The 7,402-nt window shown below is 40.1% G+C and overlaps 1 pseudogene; it reads left to right on the top strand.

Moving 5' to 3' along the window:
• Positions 1 to 2,902: 2,902 nt before the first annotated feature.
• On the top strand, positions 2,903 to 6,744 carry LOC106316743 (annotated as a pseudogene).
• The last annotated feature ends 658 nt before the right edge of the window (positions 6,745 to 7,402 follow it).

Below are 7,402 nucleotides of genomic sequence, written 5' to 3'. Positions count from 1 at the left end.
AGTAGAGTCTGATACCTTGTTGTTTGAATCCCAACTCTGAGCAGATTTCTTTTAGCCACATTGCTTCTTTAGCTGCTTCATTCATAGCCATATACTCGGCTTCTGTAGTAGATAATGCCACAACTGATTCTAGACATGACTTCCATGAGATAGTATTGCCTCCAAACTTGAATGCGTATCCTGTAACTGAACGCCTCCTGTCTATGTCTGTTGCATAGTCTGAGTCTGAGAACCCTTCTACTATCAACTTAGGGTTCTTCTTTAATGTTAGGTTTGAGTTCATTGCTCCTTTTAGGTACCTTAGAATCCACTGGACTGCTTTCCAGTGTTCTCTTCCTTGTTTGCTCATGAACCGGCACACATAACCTACTGTGAATCCTAGGTCAGGTCTAGAGCCCACCATAGCGTACATTAGGCTTCCTGTGGCGCTAGCGTATGGAATCCTTTCCATATGTGATGCCTCCACCATCCATTCATCATCTGTTAGGCTTCTTAGTTTGAAATGTGACGCAGTTGGAGTGATTACTTTTCTGGAATCCTGCATCCCAAATGTCTTTATCACCTTCTCAATATATTTCCTCTAGGATAGGATTAATGTTCCTTTCTCTCTGTCTCTGATGATGTCCATACCCAAGATTCTTGAAGCTTTCCCCATATCCTTTATCTCAAATTCTCCACTCATCTTCTCTTTAAGCTCTTTGATCACCTTCTTATTTTCTGAGGCAATCAACATGTCATCGACATATAGGAGTAAATAGATGGCCTTATCGGTTTGAACATCTCTCATATAGACACATAGGTCCTTGCTACATCGCTTGAACAGCTGATCCTTCATGAAACAGTTAAAACGATGATTCCACCTTCTCGGAGACTGTTTTAAACCATACAGAGACTTTCTCAGCAAACACACCTTGTTCTCTGTCCCTGGCTTTATAAACCCCTCAGGTTGTTCCATTAGTATTCGTTCCTCTAGGCTTCCATGTAAGAAATCTGTTTTAACGTCCATCTGTTCCAATTCCAAATTCAGATTTTCCACGATGCTGAGCATAAGTCTGATAGAGACATGCTTCACAACTGGTGAGAAGATCTCGTTGTAGTCAATCTCTTCTGTCTGAGAATACCCTTTAGCAACCAGTCTGCCCTTGTATCGTTCATCCTCAACTCCTGGGATTCCCGGCTTAAGCTTGAACAGCCATCTGCACCCCACAAGCTTTGCCTTGGCTGGTCTGTCGATGAGATCCCAGGTTCTGTTCTTTCTGTGAGATTCCATCTCCTCTTCAGCAGCTTGCTTCCACAACTTTCTTTCTCGAGTTCTCATAGCAGCAGCATATGATTTTGGTTCCTCAACTTCCAAATCATTGACAACATTGAGCGCATAAGCTACAAAGTTGCCATCCTCATATCGAGATGGTGGTAGCACATTCTGCCTTTTTTCTCTGTCTTGTGCCAGAATATATGAATGTGGAGAGTCTGGATCGCCGTCGTTACTCCCACTTTCACCTTCCTCATCTGAGTTCTGGTCACTTGAACTGTTGGAGTTTTCAGATGATGACTCTTCTCCACCTTGATCAGGTGTATCTTCGAGTTCAGGAGAGGGAGAAGGTCCCCTGATCAAGTCATCACTGAATGAAACTCTCTTCTTAGCTCCCTCTTCACGATCTGTGTGCTTAGACTTAGCACCTTCTTTACTTGCTTTTTTTTGGTTATTCGTATGCTTATACAGTTCATCTTCGTTGAATACCACATTTCTGCTGGTTCTGCATCTTCCCTCTTGTGATATCCAAACTCGATATCCCTTGGTGCCCATAGGATATCCCATAAACACTCCCTTGAGTGCTCTAGGTCCAGTCTTTTCTTCTGTTATATTAACGTAGGCAGAGCAACCAAATGTTCTAAGATGTACTATGTCAGGTTTAGAACCCGACCACACTTCTTCTGGCAGCCTGATGTTTAGTTCGAATTAAGAGATATGTTAATCAATTAGATTGCAGTAGATGCAGCTTCTGCCCAGAAGCTTTGGTCTAAGCCAGATTCGGCTAACATGCATCTAACTTTATCCATAATAGTCCTGTTCATCCTCTCATAAACCCCATTCTGTTGTTGGTTGTAGGTACAGGTTCTATGTCTCTTAATCCCTACCTGCTTGCAGTAATCATCAAACTGCCTGTTGCAGAATTCCAATCCATTATCAGTTCTCAAACACTTAAGCTTCTTCTCTGTTTTCTTTTCAACCTCAGCTTTCCATTCTCTGAACTTAGAAAATACCTCATCTTTAGTCTTCAAGAAATAAATCCAGACTTTCTTTGAAAATCATCAATAAAAGTCACAAAGTACTTATTCCCAAAAAGACTATCTGGTGTAGAAGGAGAACCCCATAAATCAGAATGAACATATTCAAGAACCCCATTAGTCACATTTTTAGCTTTAGGAAAGCTTTGCTTGTGTGACTTGCCAATAATACAATGTTCACAGAAATCCAATGTCTTCACCTCCTTGTCAATGATAAATCCCCTTTTGACAAGTTCAGACATATTATTAAGACTCATATGACCGAGGCGTGAATGCCAAACATTAGTCATATTTTTCTCTGCTCTGGATAGATTAACCTCTCCTCTTAGTACAGTCCCTTGTACATAATACAGTCCCTGATGATACCTTCCTGACAATACACGTTTATTATCCTTATAAAAATTCACTGTAAGATCCTTTCCTTCATAGGGGCAACCTGCTGTCTCCAACATTCCATAGGAAATTAAATTTCTGCTCATACCTGACATGTATCTTACTCCTGTTAAGATCACCAAAGAGCCATCTGGATTAAGAATTTTAATTTTCCCAATTCCCTGAATGTTGCTGTGTGTGTTGTTCGCCATTAACACCTTTCCACCTTTGAATTCTTCCAGGTCAAACATGAAGCTTTTATCTGGAGTGATATGGAATGAGCATCCATAATCCATTACCCATTCATCCTTGGCATATTGGGTACTGACGGTAAGAATAAGCGGCTCCTTAGACTCTGCTACAACATTAGCTGAGTCTTGCGTCTTGAATTGTTTCTTATCAGGACACTCGCGCTTCCAGTGACCTTCCTTACCGCATATGAAACATCCCTTAGTGTTCTTATTGTTCATGGGACGCGACATGGAACGCCCCTGTCTGCTCTTGAATTTTCCTCTATAGGATTTTCCATTTCCCTTACCGCGGTTGTCTGATCTTCCCCTGTCTTGCACCATCAGACCTTCTCCACCTGACTTGGTAAACTTACCACTCTCGATCAACTCTCTTTCTTTCGACCTTGCTGCACCTGTAACTTCATTTAGGCTCAGTGTGTCTCTCCCGTACTTGAGAGTCTCCTTGAGTTGATCATATTTGCTAGGTAGAGAACTTAGAAGTAGGATAGCTTGAACTTCCTCTGATACTTCAACTTGCAAATTGTTTAAGTCTGCAACTAGCTTTAAGAATTCATCCACATTCTCATTAATAGACTTCGAATCAGCCATTTTTAAAGTGTAAAACCTGAGCTGTAGATAAATCCGGTTGGGTAGAGAAGACTCTGTGTACAAATTGTTTAATGTACTCCACATTGCAACATCAGTCTCACAATGTTGAATTTTTCTTAAGACTTTGTTCCCAACATTCAGCACAATCCGGTCCTTAGCTTTTTCTGACTTTTCAAACTTCGCAGGGTCAACTGCAGGTGTTGGTTCAACTATTCCAGCTAGCCCCTTTCCCATGTCCTTCATGGCAGACTTGGGCTCATCCTTGGGGTCTGGAACTTCCTTTAAAAGCTTCTCGTCCGTGAGTATAGCTTTCAATCCAAGTACTCCAAAGTGAGCAAGCATTCTCACTTTCCATAGAGCAAAATCACCATCACCATCGAAACGATCTATCTCCACCCGTTCCTTTGACGTCACCATTGAACAGGTACCAGATATATCTTCGTCTCTTTCTCAAAACCTGAGTAGCCTTAATAACCCGGAAGCTCTGATACCACTTGTAGAAGAATTTAGCTTAGGTTACTTAGGTTTCAAGTTAGCCTTAGATCTAGGTTTAAACTGAAAGTAAATACACAATCAATTTAACGAGTTCTCGGCCCTCGGCACGGTACGTCTCGTGGGAGAACTTCTGCTCCCAAACTTGACTAGATCAAAAGAGTCACCAGCCACACCAAATAAGTGTGCTAGTTAGTTTACAATGAACCAAATACTCCAAGCTAGAGAATACAACAAGCCCTTAGATAATAGACTTAAGCCTAAGCTAGTTATCTTGTATGTTGTCTTCTTTCTCTTGCTAATCTGCTGATGATCTGGTTTTGTTGCCGTAAACTTAGAGTTGTTGCTTAACCTTAACCTAGATCATCATACTTCACATTATATATGCTTTGTTTATGATCAGGTAAGATAAGCTGGACTGGGCTTGTGTCTGCTTGGCCCAAGAAGAGTGTTGCTGTCGCTGGTCCATGTGGAAATAGCTGAAGCCCAAAAACCTTTCACAATGGGACTATCTCATTGACGATTGTGTTTGTATAATGGGTTTGCATGGCATGGGCGGAGTAGGCAAAACTACACTCCTCACGCAAATCAACAACAAATTTCGACATGATGGATATGTCTGTTTTGATATTGTGGCCTTTAAAGATTCACATACCCAAAAGATTCAGGAAGAAATTGCAAACAAACTAGGCATGGTTGGAGCTGACTGGAACAAAAAAGATAAAAATCAAAAGGCGTTTGATATACACAATTTCCTTAAGTGGAAAACATTTGTGTTGTTGTTGGAAGACATATGGGAAAAAGTAAATCTATCTGAGATTGGAATCCCATTCCCAAATACAGAAAATGGATGTAAAGTGATTTTCACCACTCGGTCTCAAGAAGTGTGCAGACGCATGGGTGTTAATGTTAAGATGGAAGTCCAATGTCTGGCGCCAAACGATGCATTGGATTTGTTCCTGAAAAAAGTTGGAGAGGTCACATTACAAAGTCATCTGGACATACCCTATCTTGCAAACATGATTGCTAGAAAGTGTTATGGACTACCTCTAGCGCTTAATGTCATTGGCGAGACTATGTCATGCAAAAGAACGATTCAAGAATGGCAGCATGCAGTTAATGTTTTAACCTCATATGCTGCTGAGTTTTCTGGCATGGAAGATGAGATTCTTCCGATTTTGAAGTATAGTTACGACAATTTAAAGGACGAGAAGGTCAAGTTGTGTTTACAATATTACTCTCTGTTTCCGGAAGATGAGAGAATTTACAAAGATGAACTGGTGAACTATTTGATATTTGAAGGGGTGATAGACGGAGATCAAGGTATAGAAAAAGCTGAGAACCAAGGTTATGACTTATGAGATCATCGGTACACTTATCCGTGCATCTCTGTTAATTGAAGATGAAAGGAGAGCGTTATATCAAGTGTATATGCATGATGTTGTACGTGAGATGGCTTTGTGGATAGCTTCTGATTTTGGGAAACAAAAAGACAACTTCATTGTCCGCGGACGTGCAGGTTTATGTGAAACACCCAAGGTTAAAAACTGGAATGTTGTGAGAAGGATGTCACTGATGAGTAATAAGATTGCAGATCTCTCTGGCATCCCTGAATGCCTTCATCTTACAACGCTGCTCATGCAGAAAAACGAGGCATTGTCAAATATCTCAAATGGGTTCTTCAGGTTCATGTCAAAGCTAGTTGTATTGGATCTATCGTATAACAGAAATCTCTCGGAGTTGCCAGCACAAATATCAGACTTAGTCTCCTTGCAGTACCTTAACATGTCGAAAACAAATATAGAGTGTCTGCCTCTAGGCTTCCGAGAGTTGAAAAAGTTACGTTACTTGAACTTGGAGTTCACATGGAACCTTTCGAGTATTGTTGGGATATCAAGCCTACTGGATTTGAAAGTATTGAGGTTGCGGGGCTCTGGTGTATCATTGGATGTCAGCACGGTGGAGGAGTTGCAAGTCTTGGAACAATTGGAAATTTTAACCTTAGGAATTGGTTATGATTCAGGTTTGGTTCAGTTTCTAAGCTCTCACAGGCTGATAAGCTGTATTCGAGACTTAGAGATCAGCGGTCTTCAACTAGAATCATCTGGAATATCGTTTTCAACAACTATGAATAACCTCCAGTATCTCGAATTTCTTGGCTGCACTATCTCCGAGATAAAGATTGATCTGACATATTCTCCTCTGCGGAATCTTATGAGTCCATGCTTCTTGAGTCTCTCTCATGTGTATGTACAAGGTTGTAAAATCCTAAGGGAGTTGACGTGGCTCATGTTTGCACCAAGTCTTACATATATTGATGTTGAGTTTTCAGAACAGCTAGAATATATAATAAGCAAGGAGAAAGCTAGTGTAGGTGAAACATCAGGGATTGTTCCTTTTCTAAAGCTGAAATTCTTACGCTTGTCTAATGTACCAGAGCTGAAGAACATATACTGGAGTTCTCTACCATTCCCATGTCTGAAGACAATCATCGCAACCGGATGTCCAAATCTGAAAAGACTTCCTCTCAATTCCAAAAGTGGCTTGGAAGGTGAAAAGGAACTTATCATAAGATACAGAGAAAAAGAATGGATTGAAGGTGTAGAATGGGAGGACGAAGCTACCAAAACTCGCTTCTTACCTTCATGTGTAAAGGTTTAGTTTATCATATTTTCTAATGTATATCTAATGCAAGAATCAGGTCTGTTTTTTTCTTCTTTTCCACTGTGTCCTGTTCTAAGATAGAGGAGCCACAAACAAACAACAAAGAGTGGTTAATTTTAACCACTTATAACCGATTGGATTTTAAGTTTAACATAGAGGAGCCACAAACAACAATAAGGCTCTTCTTACCTCTCTATTCAAACTTTAGTTTTACTTGAAGTTTTTGTGTTCTCAATTTTTTCTCGGTAATCGTGTTCTCAATTTTTCTTCTGCCAGTGTGTTTTTTTTCTTCGGAAATTAGAAGTTGCATTGAGTTTGGGATATATACACGGTCGACGAAACTGGATGAAACATTCGCCTTAAGTCTCTAAATTTTTTGAAAAAATTATGAAAAAATTATAAATATATAGACTCCCAAATTTGTAAACAAAATTTTAGTCACCCAAACTACGAGAATTTTTTTAAAATCGTCTATATCCTCTCCCCTTCCTATAAATTTTAGGGCCGGCCCTGGATATATATATTACTGTGTCGTTTAGTTTTAATTGACTAAGGAGTTTATTAGGAAATTGTAAGATTTCTAAATTGAATTTGTTTTCTCCAGTGTTTTGAAAATCTGACCGGATCGGCTGGTTGAACAGGTCTGACCGTGACTCGTTGAAGAAACCGAGTTCAGTTCATTTCAAAATCCAAATTTGAGAAAACCCCGGTAAAACCATCTAAAACAGGTGATCCGAATCAATTTC

Source organism: Brassica oleracea, chromosome C9 (genome assembly GCF_000695525.1).
Source record: "Brassica oleracea var. oleracea cultivar TO1000 chromosome C9, BOL, whole genome shotgun sequence".
NCBI classification, from domain to species: domain Eukaryota; kingdom Viridiplantae; phylum Streptophyta; class Magnoliopsida; order Brassicales; family Brassicaceae; genus Brassica; species Brassica oleracea.
Note: the sequence above shows the minus strand (reverse complement) of the source record. Positions and strands in the feature narration are given on the sequence as shown.